Genomic DNA, 23,598 nt, shown 5'->3' on the forward strand with positions numbered 1-23,598 from the left:
TTTTTTTTTTTTTTTTTTGTAGAGACAGAGTCTCACTTTATGGCCCTCGGTAGAGTGCCGTGGCATCACACAGCTCACAGCAACCTCCAACTCCTGGGCTTAAGTGATTCTCTTGCCTCAGCCTCCCGAGTAGCTGGGACTACAGGCGCCCGCCACAACGCCTGGCTATTTTTTGGTTGCAGTTCAGCCGGGGCGGGTTTGAACCCGCCACCCTCGGTATATGGGGCCGGTGCCTTACCGACTGAGCCACAGGCGCCGCCCAGACTGGGCTCATTGATGTTACAGAGAGCTATGATCACATCACTAGTCCAACCTGATTTATAGAGCACCGAGACCTGTAATCTAAAAATAAAAAAAATCCAGCAAAAGAAAACAGCAGTTTAACTACAGCAATGGCTCTTTTTTTTTTTTTTTTTTTATTTTTTGTAGTTTTTTTTGGTCAGGGCTGGGTTCGAACCTGCCACCATCAGTATAGGGGACTGGTGCCCTACTCCCTGAGCCATAAGCGCCACCCTAGAGCAATGGCTCTTAGAAGTGTGGTCTGCAGACCAGTGGCATCGGCATCAATGGTAACTTATTTATTAGAAATGCAATTTTACAGGCCCCAACCTCTAGACTTACTGCTTTAGAATTGCTGGCAGTGAGGCCCAGCAATCTATGCTTTAACTGATAAGCACTAGACCAGTGAGTTTTAATCAGTATGCATGATAGAATCCTGAATGTGCCATGAAAATTTTTAAATATCATTCATTAAATTATTTTCTTTTCCTTTATTTTTTTTTTGAGACATAGTCTCAAGCTGTTGCCCTTGGTAGAGTGCCGTGGCATCACAGTTCATAGCAACCTCAAACTCTTGGGCTTAAGAGATTCTCTTGCCTCAGCCTCCCAGGTAACTGGGACTACAGGCACCCGCCACAACGCCCATCTATTTTTTTGTTGTAGTTGTCGTCGTTTTTAGCTGGCCTGGGCCAGGTTCAAACCCCCCCAGCCCTAGTGTATGTGGCTGGCACCCTAACCACTAAGCTATGAGCACCGAACCTAATTAAATTATTTTCAAAAGAAGTTCAAAGCAGAGTAAGTATATTACTGTTTTTGATCAACATAATTTTTTTTTTGAGACAGAGCCTCAAGCTGTCACCCTGGATAGAGTGCTGTGGCATCATAGCTCCTGGGCTCAAGCGATTCTCCTGCCTCCGCCTCCCAAGTAGCTGGGACCACAGGCGCCTGCCCCAACACCCAACTATGTTTTGGTTGCAGCCGTCATTGTTGTTTGGCGGGCCTGGGCTGGAACCTGCCAGCTCAGGTGTATGTGGCTGACGCCTTAGCCTCTGGAGCCACAGGCGCCGAGCCGGATCAACATAATTTAAGTGTGCTGTGGAAGTTTACCTATAGGTTCAAGTGTCCCATGAAAAGCACTGCACTAGACGGAGCAGAGGGTTACTGTATGGAAGTGTTAGGCAAAAAAGGGTCTGGAAACATAGTTCTTTGCTAAGAACTCATAGCAAAGGACTTAGAATGTCAGGCAAGGAATTTTGTCTTTTATCCTGCAGACTCCAACTTTAAGTCACCAACTTGTGACTTAAAGGATGGACTTGGCCCATAGATGTGTTTTGTTTGACCTGCCTGATGCTTTTGGTGGTTTTAAGTGGAACTTTTTTTTTTTTTTTTGAGACAGAGCCTCAAGCTGTCACCCCGGGAGAGTGCTATGGCATCACAGCTCACAGCAACCTCCAACTCCTGGGCTTAAGCGATTCTCTTGCCTCAGTCTCCCAAGTAGCTGGGACTTCAGGCGCCCACCATAATGCCTAGCTATTTTTTGGTTGTAGTTGTCATTGTTGTTTGGCAGACCTGGACTGGACTCAAACCTGCCAGTTCTGGTGTATATGGCTGATACCTTAGCCGGTTGAGCTACAGGCACCAATCCTTAAGTGGAACTTATTTTTTTTATTTTTTATTTTTTGTAGAGACAGAGTCTCACTGTACTGCCCTCGGGTAGAGTGCCGTGGCGTCACACAGCTCACAGCAACCTCTAACTCTTGGGCTTACGCGATTCTCTTGTCTCAGCCTCCCAAGCAGCTGGGACCACAGGCACCCGCCACAACGCCCGGCTACCTTAAGTGGAACTTATTATCACCCTTTAACAAATAACACAATTACAAAGAAATCTATGCTTTCAGCTTATCTTGAAAAATCAGAAGACCTGGCAATCTGGGGCCTACATTCCATTATGGCAGCCATTGGTGGGAGCAGCAAGAAGCTGCCTCTTTAGATGGGACATTTTGCCACAGTTTGCCACAGTCCCAACCACTTCCTGTTTACAGATACCTTATTCATTTATATTTCCTGCCTAGCCCCGAAAGGTATTTGAGTTTGTAACTTCTCTTAATAAAAGTTTTGAGAAGGAGAGTGATAAAATTTATATATTCATTAATTCATTCAGCAAACATTGTTTAATTAGACGTATGTTATATGACAGATTGTACTGTGTTCAGTAATTAGTGTTCAAAGATGAATGAGGCTGGGTGCTCATAGGTTGGTGGTTAGAGTGCCAACCCAGTGCACCAGGAGTGGTGGGTTCAAACCTCAACCGGGCCTGCTAAACAACAACAACAACAAAAAAAAAAAGATGAATGAGTCCCTGCAATGATGTGGCTTACCATTTTGTGAGAAAATAATGTTGTTGTTTTAAGACAGAGTGCTAAGATTACAGGCATGAGTCACCGTGACTAGCCTTTTATTGTTGTTGTTGTAGGATACTGCTATATTGCCCAGGCTGGCCTCAAACTCCGGGGCTCAGGAGGTACTCCTGCCTCAATCTCCAAAATAACTGGGACTTCAGGCAAGCACTGGCCTGCTCCATCAGTTACTGACAACAGATTGGAATATAGAAGGCATGAGAAAAGAGAATTCAAAGATAAAGATTTTGAGTTGTGTATTAGGAAATTTGTGGGGCTACTAAAGAAATAGGAGATTAGGAGTAGAATCCATTTTACTCTTCTTGTGTATTATGTGTGTAGGGGCAAAGGAAGGAGGAGGATTAGGGGTACTAGGGTTTTTTTTGTTTGTTTGATTTTTTTGAGACAGTATCACTCTTGTCTCCCTGGGTAGAATGCCATGGCGTCATATCTTATAGCAACCTTAAACTCTTGGGCTTAAGCAGTCCTCTTGCTTCAGCTTCCCAAGTAGCTGGGACCATAGGTGTCTGCCACAACACCCAGCTATTTTTAGAGACTGGTCACTCAGGTCTCGCTGTTGCTCAGGCTGGTCTCTAACTCCTGAGCTCAGGTCTGAGCACTGGCTTTGGCCTCGCAGAGTGTTAGGATTACAGGCATGAGCCACCGTGCACGGCCCTAGAGATGCCATGTCTCTTGAGTTTAGTGTATTGGCATACATATGATTTAAATGTTTCTAAAGACAAAACAATAGAAATGTCAAGATGGCATGCTTGGGGTAGATAGCACTCAGTCTATCCTAGGATTACCAGAGAACAACTAGGAAAGTGTTTAATTTCTCGAAAATGTTTGCGGTAGGCCGGGCCCAGTGGCTCACGCTTGTAATCCTAGCACTCTGGGAGGCTGAGGCAAGTGAATTGCTTGAGCTTACAAGTTCAGGACCAGCCTGAGCAAAAGCAAGACCCCTGCCTCTACTGAAAATAGAAAAACTGAGGGAAGAGGATCACTTGAGCCTGAGTTGGAGGTTGCTGTAAGCTATGATGACACAGCACTCTACCCAGGGTGACAGTTTGAGACTCTGACTCAAGAAAAAAAAAAAAGGAAATGTTTGCTGTAGAGTCCTGATGGTTAGAATTTATAACATTGGTTGTATGAATCAAACCTATAATTCAAATACTGTCTTGACTATATAATCCAGATTTATGTTGCATAGATTAAGTTTAACTCTTTGTTTTGAGGAAATAGAAAATACTATGTATATAAACTCTCAAATAGGGCCAGGCGAGGTGGCTCACTTGGATTGCCCTAAGCTCACAGGTTAGAGAGCAAGAGCAAGACCCCATCTCTAAAAATAGCCAGACATTGTGGTGGGCACCTGTAGTCACAACTTCTCAGAAGGCTGAGGCAAGACAGTCACTTGAGCCCAAGAGTTGGAAGTTGCTATGAGTTATGACACCATGGGACACTATCAAGGGTGACAAAGTGAAACTCTGTCTCAAAAAAAAAAAAACCTCTCAAATACATAAAGACATTTTTTGCGTATCAGTATCACCCTTCAGAATTTAAATACAAATTAGCAGTATGCTCATAAAGTAACTTAACTATAAACTATTGTCATAACTAAGTGATTTTCAGACCATGTGCTGTGAGGATCTTAGGTGTGCCTCGAAGTTTTTTTAATTTAATCCTTAAATTATTTTGAAAAGAAGTCTAAAGCACAGTAAGTATATTCTTTCTTTTACTCTTTTTTGATCAACATAATTTAAGTGTCCCATGAGATAAAAACGGTTTTAAAACACTGTCATGGCTTGGCGCCTGTAGCTCAAGTGGCAAAGGCGCCTGCCACATACACCTGAGCTGGCGGGTTCAAATCCAGCCCAGGCCCGCCAAACAATGACAGCTGCAACCAAAAAAAAAAAAAATAGCCGGGCGTTGTGGCGGGCACCTGTGGTCCCAGCTACTTGGGAGGCAGAGGCAAGAGAATCGCTTGAGCCCCGGAGTTGGAGGTTGCTGTGAGCTGTGATGCCTATGGCACTCTACTCAGGGTGACAGCTTGAGGCTCTGTCTCAAAAAACAAACAAACAAACAAAAAAAAAAATCACTGTCATTAACTATTGCTTATTTGAAATAATGGCCAAAGTTTTTCCTCTTAAAATCTTATGTTTAGCCAGATTTATGCCTGTAATCCTAGCACTTAGGGAGGCTGAGGCTGGTGGATTGCTTGAGCTCAGGAGTCCGAAACTAGCCTGAGCAAGAGTAAGACCCCATTTCTACCAAAATAAAAAAACTAGCCAGGCATTGTGGCAGAAGCCTGTAGTCTCAGCTACTTGGGAGGCAGGAAGATCACTCCAGCCTGAGAGTGTGAGGCTGCTGTGAGCTATGCTGCCACAGCACTCAGAGTGCCGGAGTTAGACTCTGCCCCAAATAAAAATACAAAAACAAAACAAAACAAAACAAAAAAACCTTGTAAGCTTGGTTAGCTTCTTACCTGAGAAACTTCCAATTAAAGATTGGCAGGGTGCAGAGTCTCATACCTGTAATCCTAGTAACTAGCCAAAGGTGGGTGGATGGATAGTCTGAGCTTAAGAGTTCAAGACCGGGCCGCGCCTGTGGCTCAGTGAGTAGGGCGCCGGCCCCATATGCCCAGGGTGGCGTAAGCCCAAGAGTTAGGGGTTGCTGTGAGCCGTGTGACGCCACGGCACTCTACCCGAGGGCGGTACAGTGAGACCCTGTCTCTACAAAAAAAAAAAAGAGTTCAAGACCAGCCTGAGCAAAAGTCGAAATAGAAATACTACTAAAAATAGAAAAACTACCTGGGCATTGTGGTAGGCAACTGTAGTCCTACCTACTCAATAGTTTGAAGTTGCTGTGAGCTGTGATGCCACAGTACTACTGCTCTACCCAGGGTGACAAAGTAAGACTCTGTCTCAAAAAACAAACAAACAAAAAACCCCAGATCTTATGTTTGAAGGGCTTGGTCCCCTTCTCCTTTATTTTTAGGGAATTTTTTTTTTTGCTGTGGTAAAATATATAAAACATAAAAATTACCATCTTAAACATTTTCAAATATACAGCTCATTAGCCTTAGTTATATTCACAATGTTTATAAACTCTACTGCTATTTACAAAACATTTTCATCACCCAAAACAGAAACTTAGGGCAGGGCTGGTGGCTCATGCCTATAATCCTAGCATTCTGGGAGGAGGGGACTGGTGGTTTGCCTGAGCTCACCAGTTCGAGACCAGCCTGAGCCAGAGTGAGACCTCATCTCTTAAAAATACAAACAACATAAAACATAGCCAGGTATTGTGGTGGGCGCCTATTCTCCCAGCTACTCAGGAGGCTAAAGCAAGACAATCACTTGAGCCCAAGAGTTTCAGATTGCTGTGAGCTGTGACACCATGGGCACTCTACTAAGGGTGACAAAGTGAGACTCTGTCTCAAAACAAAACAAAACAGAAACTTTGCACCTGTTAAGCAGTAACTATCCATTCTCCCTCCCCCTTGGCCCCTGGTAGCATCCAGTCTTCTTTGGTCTTTGTGATCTCACCTAGTCCACATATTTCATAAAAATGGAATTACAACATGTTCCCTTTTAGGGTTTAGCTTTCACTTAGCATAGTGTTGTCGAGGTTAGTCTATTCATATTGCAGCATGTATTACAATTTCATCCCTTTTTATGTCTAAATATTCTGTGGTGTGGATATACTTTTTGTTTAATCCATGCAGCTGTTGATGTATACTTGAGTTATTTCCATCTCCAGCTATTGTGAATAGTGCTGCAATGAACATTGGCATACAACTATCTGTGTGAGTCTCTGTTTTCAATTCTTGCGGGTATGCCCTAGGACTGGGATTGGGTTGGTCCCTTTCAACCACATATTTCTTTTTTTTTTTTTTTTTTTGTAGAAACAGTGTCTCACTTTATGGCCCTCGGTAGAGTGCCGTGGCCTCACACAGCTCACAGCAACCTCCAACTCCTGGGCTTAAGCGATTCTCTTGCCTCAGCCTCCCAAGTAGCTGGGACTACAGGCGCCCGCCACAACGCCCGGCTATTTTTCGGTTGCAGTTTGGCCGGGGCTGGGTCTGAACCCGCCACCCTCGGTATATGGGGCCGGCGCCTTACCAACTGAGCCACAGGCGCCGCCCTCAACCACATATTTCTACATGTACTAGTTAGTGGCCACTCATTAATCATACTGTGGAACAAATAGCTGGTATGTTAACAGCCAAAAAAGACCTCACAAAATGCATAATCTAGGTTTTATGCACTTATGAATTAGCCCCTTCGTCACTGCCCTGCCCACATTTACACACAGATATTTACACACCTATATACCCTAGCCTTTAGAGGAAGGGTGACTCAACTGTTGCTATTCTTTCTTTTTTTTTTTTTTTTGCGCCTGGCTATTTTTTTGTTGCAGTTTCGCCAGGGCTGGGTTTGAACCTGCCACCCTCGGTATAGGGGGCCGGCGCCCTCCCCATGGAGCCACAGGCGCCGCCCCTTTATTTTTATTTTGTTTTCTTTTTCCAAATTCTACTAAGGCAAGTTTCTGACTTTATAAATGAGCTGGCTGAGTGGTAAGAGGAGCTGAAGTTATAGGTCATAGTTTAAATGAGAAGAAAGTATGAAAGAGTCCAAGAGCATTAGAGTACAAGTTAGGAGATGAGCTTAGTGATCTGGTTTCCAAAGCCTGAACAACTTAGAAACAGAAATATATAAATAGAAGGAGATGACTGAATCAAAAAAAATAGTCATACTGATAGCAGAAAAAAAGAGAACTTTTGCTCTTATGACCACCCATGTCTATCTTCTACAGGTTGAAAAATTGGCACAGTAATTGAGGAAACAAAACTCACAAGGACAAATTGGTAAGTAATCAATATGAAGTAATATTCCAGTTTTTTTTCTGTTTGAGACAGAGTCTTACTATGTCGCCCTCAGTAGTGTGCTGTGACATCACAACTCACAGCAACCTCCAACTCTTAGACTTAAGCAATACTCTTGCCTCAGCCTCCCAGCAGCTGGGACTACAGGCATCAGCCACAATGCCTGGCTATTTTTTTTTGCAGTTGTCAATGTTGCTTTAGCTGACCCAGGCCAGATTCAAACCTGCCAGCCTCAGTGCATGTGGTTGGTGCTGTAACCACTGTGCTACAGGTGCTGAGCCATATCTCATTTTTTTTTTTTTTTTTTGGTTTTTGGCTGGGGCTAGGTTTGAACCCACTACCTCCAGCATATGGGACCTGCACCCTACTCCTTGAGCCACAGGCGCCGCCCCATATCTCACTTTTTAATAGTTCAGAATTCTGCCAATTTTACTTTCTTGTTCCTACCTGAGAGGTCACAGTAAGTGGAAAATGTCCTATAAGCCACAGGAAAGTGTTGTCACAAAGTCCAGGATCCTTTTTCTGTTGAAGCGGCCCTCACTGGCTTATGCTGACATAAAATTCTAATAATTATGGTTCCCTGATTCACATCCCACGATAAATTTAAAAAGAAAATTAGGAGGCTGGCTATGGTCCTTCATCCTTGTAATTCCAACATTTTGGGAGGTCAAAGCAGGAGGATGACTTGAGACCAGGAATTTGAAACCAGTCTGGGCGACATAGCAAGACGTTAGCTGTACAAAGAAATTAGAAAAACTAACTGGGTGTTGTGGCTTGTGCCTGCAGGCCCAGCTACTTAAAGGCTGAGGATAAGGAGTTACTTCAGAGTTAGAGGCTATTGTTAACTATGAACATGCCCCTGTACTTCAGCCTGGACAATGGAGTAAATCTCTGGAAAAAAAAAAAAAAACAACTTTTTTTTTTGAGAGAAAGTTTCACTTTGCTATCCTTGGTAGAGTTCCCTGGCTTTATATATTGCAGCAATCTCTTAACTCTTTGGCTCAAGTGATTTTCTTGCCTCAGCCTCCAGGGTAGCTGGGACTGCAGGCACCCACCACAATGCCTGGCTATTTTTTTTTTAAGAGATGAAGTCTTTTTTTTTTTTTTTTTTTTTTTGTAGAGACAGAGTCTCACTTTACTGCCCTCGGTAGAGTGCTGTGGCCTCACACAGCTCACAGCAACCTCCAACTCCTGGGCTTACATGATTCTCCTGCCTCAGCCTCCCAAGCAGCTGGGACTATAGGCGCCCGCCACAACGCCTGACTATTTTTTGGTTACAGTTTGGCCGGGGCTGGGTTTGAACCCACAGCCCTCGGTATATGGGGCCGGTGCCCTACTCACTGAGCCACAGGTGCCGCCCTAAGAGATGAAGTCTTGCTCTGGCTCAGTCTCGAACCTGTGAGGTCAGGCAAGCCACCCTCCTTAGCCTCCCAGAGTGCTGGGATTACAGGTGTGTGTTACTGCTCCTGGCCCTTTTTTTAAAATTGGGTGATAGTGGTTTATTTTATTTTTATTTTATTTTTTTAGAGATAGAGTCTCACTTTGTCACCCTTGGTAGAGAGCTGTGGCGTCACAGTTCACAGCAACCTCTAGCTCTTGGGCTTAGACTATTCTCTTGCCTCAGCCTCAACGCCCGGCTGTTTTTTTGTTGCAGTTTGTTACGGTTTGAACCCTCCACCCTCGATATATATGGGGCCAGCGCCCTACTCACTGAGCCACAGATGCCGCCTATGATAGTGGTTTATTAAAGAAGTTCGTTTATTTATTTATTTATTTATTTTGAGACAGGCTCACTTTATCGCCCTTGGTAGAGTGCTGTGGTGCCACAGCTCACAGCAGCCTCCAGCTCTTGGGCTTAGGGAATTCTCTTGCCTCAGCCTCCCAAGTAGCTGGGACCACAGGCGCCTGCCACAACACCCAGCTATTTTTTGTTGCAGTTTGGCTGGGGTTGGGTTCGAACCCATCACCCTCAGTATATGGGGCCAGTGCCCTACTCATTGAGGCACAAGTGTTGCCTGGTTTCTTTTTTCTTTTTAATTTTTTGTTTTTGAGACAGTCTCAATATATTGCCCTCGTAGAGTGCTGTAGCATCACAGCTCACAGCAACCTCAAGCTCTTAGGCTTAAGCGATTCTTTTGCCTTGGCCTCCCAAGTAGCTGGGACTATAGGTGCCCACCATAACACCCAGTTATTTTTGTTGTTGTAGTTGTTGAGCTGGCTTAGGGCCAGGGAACCTGTCACCCTTGGTGTATATGAGTGGCACCATAACCACAGGTTATGGGTGCTATGGGTGCTGAGCCTTTTTTTTTTTTTCTTCTTGAGACAGTCTCACTTTGTCACCCTCAGTAGAATGCCATGGCATTATAGCTCACAATAACCTCAAACTCTTGGGCTCCAGTGATTCTCTTGCCTTAACCTCCTGAGTAGCTGGGACTATAGGCGGCCACTGCAACACCTCGCTATTTTTAGAGACGGGATCTCACTGGGGCTTAGGCTGGTCTCAAACTCCCAAGCTCAGGCAGTCCACCTGCCTCGGCCTCCCACAGTGCTAGAATTACAGGTGTGAGCCACCTCGCCCAGCTTAAGAAGTTGGTTTCATGACAGCACTGATTGGTAAAAATAGATAACACGATGTCAAGGAAAATTATCTCAAAAAGCATAATCATCTGGGACAATTTGGTGGTACAAGGGCAAATAGTCCTATAGATCTGTAGCACCTAGATGCATCCCAAGTTCACAGGAAAACATAACTTTGTTATAATTATGACCCTAAACCATAAATAAAAGGTAGTCTTTCCTGTGGAAAATTATGTAATTCACTTTAGAAACAATTTCACCAGTGTTAAAAATGTTATGGTGTTTAGAGGGAAAGTATCTTAAAAATATATTTGGGGGGAAAAACATAACTGAGAAAATGTAATTATGTGAAGTCCCTGTTCCTTGCTTAACACATGAGGCATTGATATAGTATTTCAGCTGCAGTGGCTCATATCTGTAATCCTAGCACTCTGGGAGGCCAAGGCCGGCAGATCACTTGAGCTCAGGAGTTGGAGACCAGCCTTAGCAAGAGCCAGACCCCATCTCTAAAAATAGCCAGGCATTGTGGTGGGTGTCTGTAGTCTCAGCTACTCAGAAGGGTGAGACAAGAGGATCACTTGACCCTGAGTTTGAGGTTGCTGTGAGCTACAACGCCTCAGCACTCTACTGAGGGCAACAAAGTGAGACTCTGTCTCACACACACACACAAAAAAAAAGGAAAGGACTTTGATTCTTAGTGAACAGATAAGAAAAGAGGCTGTGATTTGTGAACTAAGAAGTTATAGCATTGGCGCCTGTAGCACAATGGTTATGGCGCCAGGCACATACAGCAAGGATGGTGGGTTCAAACCCGGCCTGGGTCAGGTAAACAACGACAATTGCAGTAAAAAATAGCCAGGCATTGTGGTGGGCGCCTGTAGTCCCAGCTACTTGGGATGCTGAGGCAAGAGAATTCATTGCTTAAGCCCAAGAGTTTGAGGTTGCTGTGTGACGCCATGGCACTCTACCAAGGGGAACATTGACCCTACCAAGTGAGACTCTGTCTCAAAAAAGAAAAAAAGTTGTAGCAATAGCAACAACTTCCCCCATGCCATGATTATTGTAGCTAAGTCAAACCTGAAACAATGAAGAATGAGGTCAGGTCATGTACTACCTGACTTATTTCAGTACAACACTTAAATGGGATCATTTTATAGAATAGTCCTTTTTAGCACTTGTCTAATGATGTTTTGATTAAAATGGAAAAAATACATGAAGCACCAAAATGTTCATAGAAAGGAATTTTGTTTTATTTTATTGGTAACTACCAGTGCATTAATTCTAATTCCTTTATTGAGAATTAGAGTATTTGATCTTGAGAGTGGAGGGACCTTAAAGGATATATCTGACTGGGTACGGAGGCAAGTGCCTAGCTACTTGAGAGGCTGAGGCTGGAAGATTGCCTGAGCTTAGGAGTTTGAGACCAGGCTGGGCATAACAACACCTCATCTCAAAAAGAAAAAGAAAAAAAAAAAGGATATAGCATTCAAATAGCCTTCTGATCTGTGAATTTACTCTGGACAACATGGTCAGATTTGGGCTGAGCCCGTAGGACAGATCCTTCCCTCCTCACCAAGTTTTATGGGAAAATTCTCCTCTAGTAGGTTCTGTGCTCAGAGGTCTTTTTTTTTTTTTTTTTTTTGTAAAGACACTGTCTCATTTGTCACCCTTAGTAGAGTGCCATGGTGTCATACAGCTCACAGCAACCTCCAACTCCTGGGCTTAGGCTATTCTTTTGCCTCAGCCTCCCAAGTAGCTGGGACTACAGGTGCCTGCCACAACGCCTGGCTATTTTTTTGTTGCAGTTTGGCGGAGGATGGGTTTGAACCCACCACCCTCGGTATATGGGGCCAGCGCCCTACCCACTGAGCCACAGGCACCATCTTTTATTTTTTTTAGAGACAGAGTCTCACTTTGTTGCTCTCGGTAGAGTCAACCTCCAGCTCTTGAGCTTAAGCGATTCTCTCTTGCCTCAGCCTCCCAAGTAGCTGGGACTACAGGTGCTCACCACAACACCCGACTATATTTTTTTGTTGCAGTTTGGTGGGGGCTGGGTTTGAACTCACCACCTCTGGTATATGGGGCCTGCGCCCTACTCCTTGAGCCACAAGTGCTGCCCAAATTTTTGCTTGAAAGATACGTATTATAGAATTTTTCTATGGTTTTCAAATCTGTGCCAATTGTCAGTCTTTGCCTTTCCTGCCAGATACCTCTTTAGTACCTAATTTTGTTGTTTTTTAGAGACAGGATCTCACTCTGTCACCCAGGTTGGAATGCAGTGGCATGATCATAGCTCACAGGAACCTCTAACTCCTGGGCTCATATGATCCTCCTGCTTCAGCCTCTTGAGTAGATGAAACTACAGGCATTTACCACCACGCCCCACTAGTACCTATTATTAATGTCACCATTATATTAGAAATATATTCTATATGTATCATAAAGGAAGTTTCTATTCTGTTAATATAAATATTTTCACTCTTTGTCAGTGGTTCTCAACCTTCCTAATGCCGCGACCCTTTAATACAGTTCCTCATGTTGTGGTGACCCCCAACCATAAAATTATTTTCATTGCTACTTCATAACTGTAATTTTGCTAATGTTATGAATTGTAATGTAAATATCTGATATGCAGGATGTATTTAGGCGACCCCTGTGAAAGGGTTTCTTGACCCCTAAAGGGGTCACGACCCACAGGTTGAGAACTGCTACTCTATGTTTTTCTTGATTACTGTTTAATTTCAGTTAGGTACTTTTTTTTTTTTTTTTTTTTTTGAGACAGTCTCACTATGTCAACCTCAGTAGAGTGCCGTAGTGTCATAGCTCATAGCAGCCTCCAACTCTTGGGATTAAGTGATTCTCTTGCCTCAGCCTCCCAAGTAGCTGGGGTTACAGGCACCTTCCACAACGCCTGGCTATTTTTTTGTTGTGGTTGTCATTGTTGTTTGGCAGGCTTGGGCGGGGTTTGAAGCCTCCAGCCATGGGGTATGTGGCTGAGGCCGTTACCACTGTCTGATGGGCGCCATGCCTCAGTTAGGTTTATTATTCAATTATGTACTGATGTCTATCTTCAAAGCAAATAGAATATAATGACTCATGTATTTCCTTTCTGCTCCTTCCTAAATGTGCCTGACTTTTATTTGAGGTATTTATATTTATTTTCACCCTTATAAACAGGCAGGACATTGTATAAGTTGTAGTTTTTCTGACTTTAATTCTTTTCCTTAAGTAAAATATTAGCACTATAACAGAAAATGAAAAGCTGTAGGTGGGTGGGGTATGATATTTTAAAATAATAATAATAATAATTTTAAAATATACCATCACCACAACACTCTACTGAGGGTGACATAGTGAGACTCTGTCTCAAAAAAAAAAAAAAAAAAGGTGCTGGGCGGCGCCTGTGGCTCAAAGGAGTAGGGCGCCTGCCCCATATACCAGAAGTGGCGGGTTCAAACCTGGCCTGGGCAAAAAAAAAAAAAAAAAAATACCTAACTGAAATTAAACAGTAATCAAGAAAAACATAGAGCAGCAGTTCTTAACCTATGGGTCGTGACCCCTTTGAGGGTTGAAAGACCCTTTCACAGGGGTGGCCTAAATACATCCTGCATATCAGATATTTACATTACAATTCATAACATTAGCAAAATTACAGTTAATTAAATGAGGGGCGGTGCCTGTGGCTCAAAGGAGTAGGGTGCCAGTCCCATATGCCGGAGGTGGCAGGTTCAAACCCAGCCCCGGCCAAAAACTGCAAAAAAGAAAGAAAGAAAATTAAATGATAGCAATGAAATTAAAAGTCAATATTGTTTTGTTTTGTTTAGTTTTGTTTTTAAGACAGAATCTTACTTTATCATCCTAGGCTTGAATGCTGTGGCATCATCGTAGTTCACAGTAACCTCAGACTATTGGGCTCAAGCGATCCTCAGCCTCAGCTTCCTGAGTAACTGAGACTATAGGTACCTGCCTCAATGCCCGGCTAATTTTTCTTTTTTTAGTAGAGATAGGGTCTGGCTCTTGCTCAGGCTGGTCTTGAACTCCTGAGCTCAAGCAAGGCAATCCGCTCATCTCAGCCTCCCAGAATGCTGAAATTTCATGTGCAAGCCACTGCTCCCAGCTGTTGATACTGTTTTAAACTTTTAAGAGTTAATATCAGGCTAGGTACAGTGGCTCACGCCTGTAATCCCAACACTTGCGAGGCTGAGGCCAGTGGATTGCCTGAACTAAATGAGTTCGAGACAGAGCAAGAACAAGATCCTGTCTCTGAAAAATAAAAAAAAAGAAATAGCTAGGCGTTGTGGCGGGCATCTGTAGTCCCAGCTACTTGGGAGGCTGAGGCAAGAGAATCGCTTCAGCCCAAGGGTTTGAGATTGCTGTGAGCTGTGACGTCACAGCACTCTACCAAGGGTGACCAAGTGAGACTCTGTCTCAAAAAAAAAAAAAAGTTAATATCAACGGAATGTTATGTAGTTCCTAAATCAAAAAGTGTGTATACTGTCTTAATATATACACACAGTATACCAGAAAAAAACTGACCACAAAATCGTATGCAAATACTGGTTACAGCTTATAGTAGCCGACCTCTAAGATGGGCCCCAATGATCCTCACCTTCTAATATTCCGGCCTTTGTGTAGTTCCCTCGCACATTTCAGGGTTGGTCTGTGTGATCCTTAGAGATAAATTCTAACTATCTCTTGCCACTAAACCAAGTACACATTTTATTTGAACTATCTGTCTCTAAGGCAGTAATTTCCAATTAGATTTTTAATTTATTATTATTTTTTTTTGGCCGGGGCTGGGTTTGAACCCACCACCTCTGGCATGTGGGACCGGCGCCCTACTCCTTAAGCCACAGGCGCCGCCCTTTTTTTTTTTTTTTGAGACAGAGTCTCACTATGCCACCCTCAGAGTGCCGTGGTGTCACAGCTCATAGCAACATCAAATCTTGGGATTAAGCAATTCTCTTACCCCGGCCTCCCAAGGAGCTGGGACTACAGGCACCTGCCATGACGCTTGGCTGTTTTTATGTTGCAGTTGTCATTGTTTAGCAGGCCTGAACTAGGTTCGAACCCGCCTTCCTCAGTGTATGTGGCTGGTGCCCTAACTACTGAGCTATGGGTGCCGAGCCTAGATTTTTTTATTTTTTAAACAGTCTCACTCTGTCACTCTCTGTAGTGTGCCATGGTGACATCATATCTCATAGCAACCTCAAACTCTTGGGCTCAAGTGATCCTGTTGCCTCAGACTCCTAAGTAGCTGGGAGTACAGGTGCCCACCACAGCGTCTGGCTGATTTTTCTATTTTTAGTAGAGATGGGGTCTCACTCTTGCTCCAACTGGTCTTGAACTCCTAAGCTCAAACAATCCACCTGCCTTTGCCTCCCAGAGTGCTAAAATTACAGATGTTAGCCACCTTGTCCAGCCTAGTTTTTTAATGTTTCAAAAGTGATTCATCTTTGGGTGGCGCCTGTGGCTCAAGGAGTAGGGCGCCGATCCCATATGCCGGAGGTGGCGGGTTCAAACCCAGCCCAGGCCAAAAACCACAAAAAAAAAAAAAAAAAAGATGAGTCACTAGATTGTTGACTTACACTCTCTGATTTAAAAAAAAAAAAAAAACAAAAATGATTCATCTTTGCATGCTATACTTGTAAGTAGCAGTAGAAAACTGATAATTTCTGGAATGGCCAAATGAATGAATTAATATGAGGTCAGACAATTAAATTCTTGAGTTCACCCTAGAAAAAGTACTGCTGTATACTTCATTGCATAGTTACCTTTGAGGTACTACCCTTGGGAAGCTATGCACCTGTCAGTCCTTCAAAGCAATTTTGGAACTCTTTTTCTGGAATGGCCATCAGAACTGTTGTTCGAGGTCTGACAGTTAAGTTCACTAACTCATCCTAGAAAAAGTGCTATGTAACTCATTGCTGAGTTGGTCACCAGATGGCCAAAGTAAGTACTTCAAATGCGGCTGTAGTGATATTCAGCAATGAGGTATGTACCACTTTCTAGGATGAGTTCACAAACTTAATTGTCAGACCTTGTATGTGAATAAATAGATTTAAATGGAATAACACCCCTATCCCTGAGCTGGTTTGGAGGGGATCAGGGAGTTGGAGGTATGATATCTAGGTCATAGTAAGACCCTGGGAAGGTGAGATTCCCTGGCCCAATGCTTCTGCCTGCATGTTCCATTAGCCAGTTGTATGAAGTCCATTTGGGATGTAATTACTAGTGTGTTCCAGGCCTAATATGTAGTACTTGGTTTTGAGAATGCAAAAAATACTGTGCACCTTCACCTTAGGCACCCTTCAAATAGCAAGGTGTTCCAGGGCTCTGGCCCTTTGTGTAGATTTATAAGTCTCAAGTTACCCCCAAATAAGATGTTGCTCACTGTACTGAAATCTGTCAGACTTACCTCATTAGACTCACCTTGGTTTTGTTCAATTTGGCTAAGTTATACACTGGGTGATTTGGTTATATCCATTCCTCATTCAGCTTACAGTTTAAAAATTTCATTCTAGTTAACATTTTAAACTTGCTTTATGTTTAATTTTTAACTTTGTTAAAACTAGTGGAGCTTCCGGATAATTGGCAGTAGAAGCTTTTACATTTTGTTTTCAGAACTTTTGATGGACTTTCTACTCCCATTCCATTATTTTCCACTGTTGGGAAATAATATGTCATTTTATCCAAGTCAGTCGATATTGATATTTGCTTAAGGAGGGAATAGAAAGTAATAATTAGCAATGACACACCACCATGGAACCACACGAGGAAAACGAGTCCACTCCTTTTGCAGTCCGATTCAGTGCCAACAGAGCTATCCTTCCTCACGCCAGCCCTCTTTATTCTGGTACAACTCTATATTCCAGCCACACTATTCTCTTAATAAATGAAGTTCTCAGAATTCTGCTTGTGTCACTTTCCCTACCTCTTAGTCAGGTTGCACCTTAGACCTCTTATACCTTAAGAAGCCTTCCACCTCCACCTTCCTCTTCCAAGCCAAGTTACTTGTCCCTGGTATCCATTGCTGTAGCACTTTCTGCACATTTCTGTCAGAGAACTTATCATGGTATGTTGTAGCTATTGGTTTACTTGTCTTTATTTTCCAGTAAGCTGAAATCTCCCCATAGCTAGGACTATATCTGATTCCTCTCTAGAATATATCTAGAAACTTTTATATATCTAGAACCTTAGCACAGTGTCTGGTAAATATTATATGTTCAGTACGTGCTTATTAATTGTACAATTCAATGCCCAGCTTTATAAATTCCAACTCAGGTAAGGAAACTATTGAGAAACGCTATTTTCTTTCTTTTTCCTTTTTTTTTTGAGACAGAGTCTCACTATGGTGCCATGGCGTCACAGCTCATAGCAACCTCCAACTCATGGGCTTAAGTGATTCTCTTGCCTTAGCCTCCCAAGTAGTTGGGACTACAGGTGCCCACCACAATGCCTGGCTATTTTTTGGTTGTAGTTGTCGTTGCTTAGCAGGCCTGGGCTGGGTTCAAACCCACCAGCCCCGGTGCATGTGGCCAGTGCCCTAACCACTGAGCTATGGGTACCAAGCTTATTAACGTTTCTATTTTGCTAATATAAAGACACAGAATTCAGTTCCTGAGCAACTTCAGTCCTATAAGCAATAATTCTACTAGGTGGTACTTAACTATAATAAAAGTAGATAAACCAGATAATCATGTACCCAGAGAAAAGATGACTAAGGGAGGAGCAAAGGATAAAGAACAGAATGAGTTAGCAAAATGCCACAGTTAATTGCAAACTGGCACAAAGGTGACTGTGGCTCATGAAGCTAGTTGGTTCAGAAGAGTTGAAATAGGATCAAAGAGCAAAACATACCTCTTTCACACAGTGAAAGCAGAGATTCAGCAGGATTAGGCAGACACAAGCAGGTGAGCACCCAGACAAGGCTCGGGTCCTCTGGAATTGGGGTCTTTCAGGCTCTGTGTGACAGGGAAGAAGGGAAGGTAGAATATGATGCTCTGGAAAGGCTAAGTGGGAGGATTAGTGTTTGCTTCAGGTATAAAGAGACACAGAAAAGACCTTAGGAGGAGACGGGCATGTTAACAAACAGTGGGTGTCATAAAAGTCTCAAAGAAAAGAATTAAAGAGGGGGCTTTGTTGGAGTGAATAAGAGATAGTCAGCAATAGTTATTGAGAAAGCCAATCTTGAAAAGGGTGGATTTAATCCCAGCTACTCGGGAGGCTGAGGCAAGAGAATCGCCTAAGCCCAGGAGTTGGAAGTTGCTGTGAGCTGTGACGCCACAGCACTCTACCAAGGGTGACAAATTCTCTAAAAAAAAGGGGCGGGGGGATTTAAATACACTGATGTATACTCCACAGTCTATAAAAAGTAAAATCGACTATTTGCATTATTTTGAGTAGCATATAAAATGGCACATTTGGGCAAATGTCACCTTTATGTAATTGACAAGTTTGGAGAAATAGTCCTTCCTTAAAGCTTAGAATTATGATTTTTAGAGGTGGCGCCTGTGGCTCAAGGAGTAGGGCACCAGCCCCATATACTGGAAGTGGTGGGTTTGAACCCCACCCCAGCAAACAATTGAAAAAAAAAAAAAAGAATTGTGATTTTTTTCAATGGGTAGTTAATCTTGTTTTGAAAAGAAATCAGCTCTTTAATTTTTTTTTTTCTTTTTGAGATAGAGTCTCACTTTGTCACCCTGAGTAGAGTGCCTTGGCATTATAGCTCACAGCAAGCTTAAATGCTTGGGCTGAAGCAATCCTCTTCACAACACTGGACTATTTTTAGAGACTGGGTCTCACTCTTGCTCAGACTGGTCTCAACCTCCTGAGCTCAGGCAATCCACCCACCTTGGCCTCCTAGAGTGCTGGGAATACAGGTATGAGCCACCATGCCCGGCCTGAGACATCAACTATTCTTGTTAAATGGGTAAGATCTAGTGTTCGAGTAATTGGATCACTGTTTATTCTTTTAGAGTATTTATTCAATATCTGTTATGTGCTAGCACTATTTCAGCACCAGGAACATATCAAAAATAAAACAGATCAAAATTCCTGCATAGGCTGAGCATAATGGCTCACATCTGTAAACCTAGCACTCTGGGATGCCGAGGTAGGTGGATTCCTTGAGCTCAAGAGTTCAAGACCAGCCTGAGCAAGAGTGAGACCCCATCTCTACTAAAAATAAAAGAATTAGCCAGGTGTTGTAGCTGGTGTCTGTAGTCCCAGCTACTTGGGAGGCTAAGGCAAGAAGATCACTTGAGCCCAAGAGTTTGAGGTTGCTGTGAGCTAAGATGATGCCATAGTACTCTATCCAGGATGACAGAGTGACACTCTGTTTAAAAAAAGGAAAAAATTACTGCCTGCATGTACATGTAATTCACATGGCATGGGGGTGGAGTGGGAAGAATCGAGGAATATGAGAATAAATAAAAGTAGTAAGCAATATGGTGTATCAGAAGGTAGAAAGATCTATGGAGAAAAATGAGGAAGGAAGGTAGAAAAATGAACATATGGCTAGCTGGGTTGTAATTTTAATATGGGTGGACAAGGAAAGTTTCACTGAGAAGGTAACATTTGAGTAGATTTTAACAAAGGGAATAAACAAGCAGTGCAGACTGGGGTCATATAAAATTGGACGCTTTTCTTTCTTTTTTTTTTTTGTAGAGACGGAGTCTCACTTTATGGCCCTGGGTAGAGTGCCGTGGCATCACACGGCTCACAGCAACCTCCAACTCTTGGGCTTCAGCAATTCTCTTGCCTCAGCCTCCCAAGCAGCTGGGACTACAGGCGCCCGCCACAACGCCCGGCTATTTTTTGGTTGCAGTTTGGCCGGGGCTGGGTTTGAACCTGCCACCCTCGGCATATGGGGCCAGCACCCTGCTCACTGAGCCACAGGCGCCGCCCAATAGGACGCTTTTCTATAAACTCTTAAGTTGTAATCCTTTCTAACACTAGATAAAAAAAATAATGATCTTAAAAGTGAGGTTGGAAGCAGTGTTAGAAGGCAGTTACTGAGAGCAAAGGGGCATTTTACATGTTCACACTTTGCTTTCTCTAAAATCTGTGTGTTTTTCACGGAACACCTGGTATGACTCTGCAGTTTTTACTCCATGAAAACAGATACCTAGGATGCATTTTTTTTCCCTTGAAATCTCTTTTGGAAGAAAAACAAATTTTTTTTTAATGGAAATAGAAATTGGAGAGGTTTTTCAGAAACCACAATAATGAACAAAATATTAGTGACCCCTGCAGTCACAGAGATGAAGGAAACCTGGTGCCTAGAGCTCCTTTAATTCATTGCCTGAGGGAAAAGAAGGACTAAGAGTTGGACAAAACAAGGACCCATCAACACTCAGAGAATCTGAACAGTTGTTTCTGTCTTCAGTTGCTTAGATTGATCTGTGGGGACCAGCCTGTTTGCTGTAAGAGAAGACTCAGCCAAAGGGAGTGACTTAAGATGTGAGTATGAATCTGGCCAGGCAGCTGCCCTGTTTCAGTTGTTGATTTCCTGAGATGAAGTTTGTTTGTTTGGGAGCAATTTTGTTTGTTCCTCTCCTAGCCAGTAGCTCTTATTTTTAACTGCAAGATAGAAGCTCAGCCTTGAATAACGTTCAAATGGGTGATTATAATTCCATTCTTATGGTACTTCAGACAAACTCTTGTTATTTTAAATATTTGTAAGTTCCAAGTGCAATTAACTTTAATTTGGTTTATTTTATGTAATATGTCACCTGCAGGGAGGGAGGCATTTTGAATAATGCCCTACATACTGAACAAATTTAAGGTGACTGAAAATCTTTAATCTATACTCCAAATATGTGAAGTATTCCAGATGAAGAGCCTGGGAAATGGGAATTTTGGAATCAGACCTTGTTGCTTAGCCCATAACTGTGACTTGCACAGAGATCTGGAGATGAAAGCTGGATCAGAAAACCCAAAACTGTTTTGAGCAAAGTATATGTGGGGCAACTAAGGAAGCCTTAACAGGCTGGACTCAGTGGCTCACACCTGTAATCCCGACACTCTGGGAAGCTGAGGTGAGTGGATTGCCTAGGCTCAAACATTGGAGACCAGCCTGAGCCAGAGCAAGACCTCATCTCTAAAAATAGCCAGACGTTGTGGCTGGTGCCTATAGTCCCAGCTATTTAGGAGGCTGAGGCAAGAGGATTGCTTGAGCCCAAGAGTTTGAGGTTGCTGTGAGCTGTGATGCCATGGTCTAGTTCTTCTTGCAGATGAGACCACAAGACATAGTCTGAGCTTTATAGCAGGCTAGGTACAAATCACCAAAACAAAAAACACTTAATTTTTTTTTGTTTGTTTGCTTGTCATTTAGTGTTCCTCTAGGAAAAGAGTGTCAAAAAGCCATGTAGAAGGGATTCCATTATTCCATTAAACACTACTAAGTGTTTTTTATCACAGGCATCAAGAAAATTCAAACTCGGGCAGCGCCTGTGGCTCAGTGAGTAGGGCGCCAGCCCCATATGCCGAGGGTGGCGGGTTCAAACCCAGCCCCGGCCAAACTGCAACCAAAAACTAGCCGGGCGTTGTGGCGGGCGCCTGTAGTCCCAGCTGCTCCGGAGGCTGAGGCAAGAGAATCGCGTAAGCCCAAGGGTTAAGAGGTTGCTGTGAGCCGTGTGATGCCACGGCACTCTACCCGAGGGTGGTACAGTGAGACTCTGTCTCTACAAAAAAAAAAAAAAAAAGAAAATTCAAACTCACTATAATGGCTTTGTTGTCAAATAATGCAAAAAAAATTTTTTTTTTTTACAGAGTTTTACTTTCTTGCCCTCAGTAGAGTACTGTGACATCACAGCTCATAGCAACCTCCAGCTCTTGGGCTTAGGCGATTCTTTTGCCTTAGCCTCCTGAGTAGCTGGGACTACAGGCGCCCACCACAATGCCCTGCTATTTTTTTTTTTTTTTAATTGTCATTGTTGTTTGGCAGGCCCAGGCTGGATTTGAACCCGCCAGCTCTGGTGTATGTGGCTGGTGCTTTACCCACAGGCACGGAGCCCGCCCAGCTATTTTTTGTTTCAATTTGGCTGGGGCCGGGTTCAAACCCGCCACCCTCGGTATATGGGGCTGGTGCCCTACTCACTAAGCCACAGGCGCCACCTAATGCAAAAAAAATTTTTTTTTTTTTTTTTTTTTGTAGAGACAGTTTCACTTTATGGCCCTTGGTAGAGTGCCATGGCATCATACAGCTCACAGCAACCTCCAACTCCTGGGCTTAAGCGATTCTCTTGCCTCAGCCTCCCGAGTAGCTGGGACTACAGGCGCCCGCCACAACGGCCGGCTATTTTTTGGTTGCAGTTCAGCTGGGGCCGGGTTTGAACCCGCCACCCTCGGTATATGGGGCCAGCGCCTTACCGACTGAGCCACAGGTGCCGCCCAATGCAAAAATTTTTTAAAAAGCTCCATGCATTTTAAAAATTATTCCCTAGTAATAATAAGGAAATCACTTTCTACTTTGCAAAACTTTAGTTCTGGAAAAACACAAAGATGTTACATAATATTTGAACAAGGCATCATAATATAGACACACAAAAAAACTTTTGGCTGGGCATGTGGCTCAGGCCTGTAATCCTTGCACTCTGGGAGGCCAAGACAGGAGGATTACTCGAGCTTAGGAGTTTGAGACCAACCTGAGCAAGGGTAAAATCTCATTTCTACTAAAAATAGAAAAAAATTATCTGGGCATTGTGGTGGGCACCTGTAGTCCCAGATACTTGAGAGGCTGAGGCAGGAGGATCACTTGAACCTGGGAGTTTGAGGTTGCTGTGAGCTAGGCTGATGCCATGGCACTCTGGCCTGGGCAACAAAGTGAGACAATGACTTAAAAAAAAACAAAAACTTGTATGTATGTAATGTATTATTTGATTTTCCTAATAACTATGGGAGGTGGGTTGGGCAGGTGTAGTTATTCCCATTTTGTAGATGAGGAAATGGAGTCTCAGGCTAAATGACTTGCCCAACATCATACTGCAATACAAATTCTGGAACTGAAACCCAGGATCTGAGACATTGTGCTCTCAGACATTGTGCTCTCTCCAGTTTGTTCCATGTTTAGGTTTTCAGTGGCATTCGTATCCAATCTACCATAATATAAAAACAAAAATAATGCTGCGCACACTGAGTTTTTTTCTTTGCTAAGAACATGTTAAGAAACATGAACAGTTGAGACAGCGCCTGTGGCTCAAAGGAGTAGAGCACCGGCCTCATATGCCGGAGGTGGTGGGTTCAAACCTAGCCCCCGCCAAAAATTGCAAAAAAAAAAAAAGAAAGAAAGAAAAGAAAAGAAATATGAGCAGTAACTTGCTTAGGGAGGCATTTTGGATTCAGGAGAAAAGTTGGCAAGAGTGATTTTTTAGGTATGGCGCGGGCCCCATATACCGAGGGTGGCAGGTTTGAACCTGGCCTTGGGCAAACTGCAACAAAAAAATAGCCGGACGT

The 23,598-nt window shown here is 43.3% G+C and overlaps 1 protein-coding gene across 6 annotated transcripts in view; it reads left to right on the plus strand.

The window, feature by feature from the left end:
- Nucleotides 1-23,598, plus strand: part of ENTPD5 (ectonucleoside triphosphate diphosphohydrolase 5 (inactive)) — a 55,480-nt gene that overhangs the window by 6,381 nt on the left and 25,501 nt on the right. For 3 of the 6 annotated variants that reach the window (XM_053601765.1, XM_053601762.1, XM_053601763.1), the window contains exons 3-4: nucleotides 7,494-7,545; nucleotides 20,531-20,604. The gene's annotated coding sequence lies outside the window, so the exon portion shown is untranslated. Of the gene's footprint in view, nucleotides 1-7,493; nucleotides 7,546-17,938; nucleotides 18,054-20,530; nucleotides 20,605-23,598 lie in introns of those variants that run through there. The other 3 variants (XM_053601760.1, XM_053601766.1, XM_053601764.1) reach the window with 1 other exon arrangement.

This window comes from Nycticebus coucang, chromosome 9, assembly GCF_027406575.1.
Source record: "Nycticebus coucang isolate mNycCou1 chromosome 9, mNycCou1.pri, whole genome shotgun sequence".
In the NCBI taxonomy this organism is placed as follows: domain Eukaryota; kingdom Metazoa; phylum Chordata; class Mammalia; order Primates; family Lorisidae; genus Nycticebus; species Nycticebus coucang.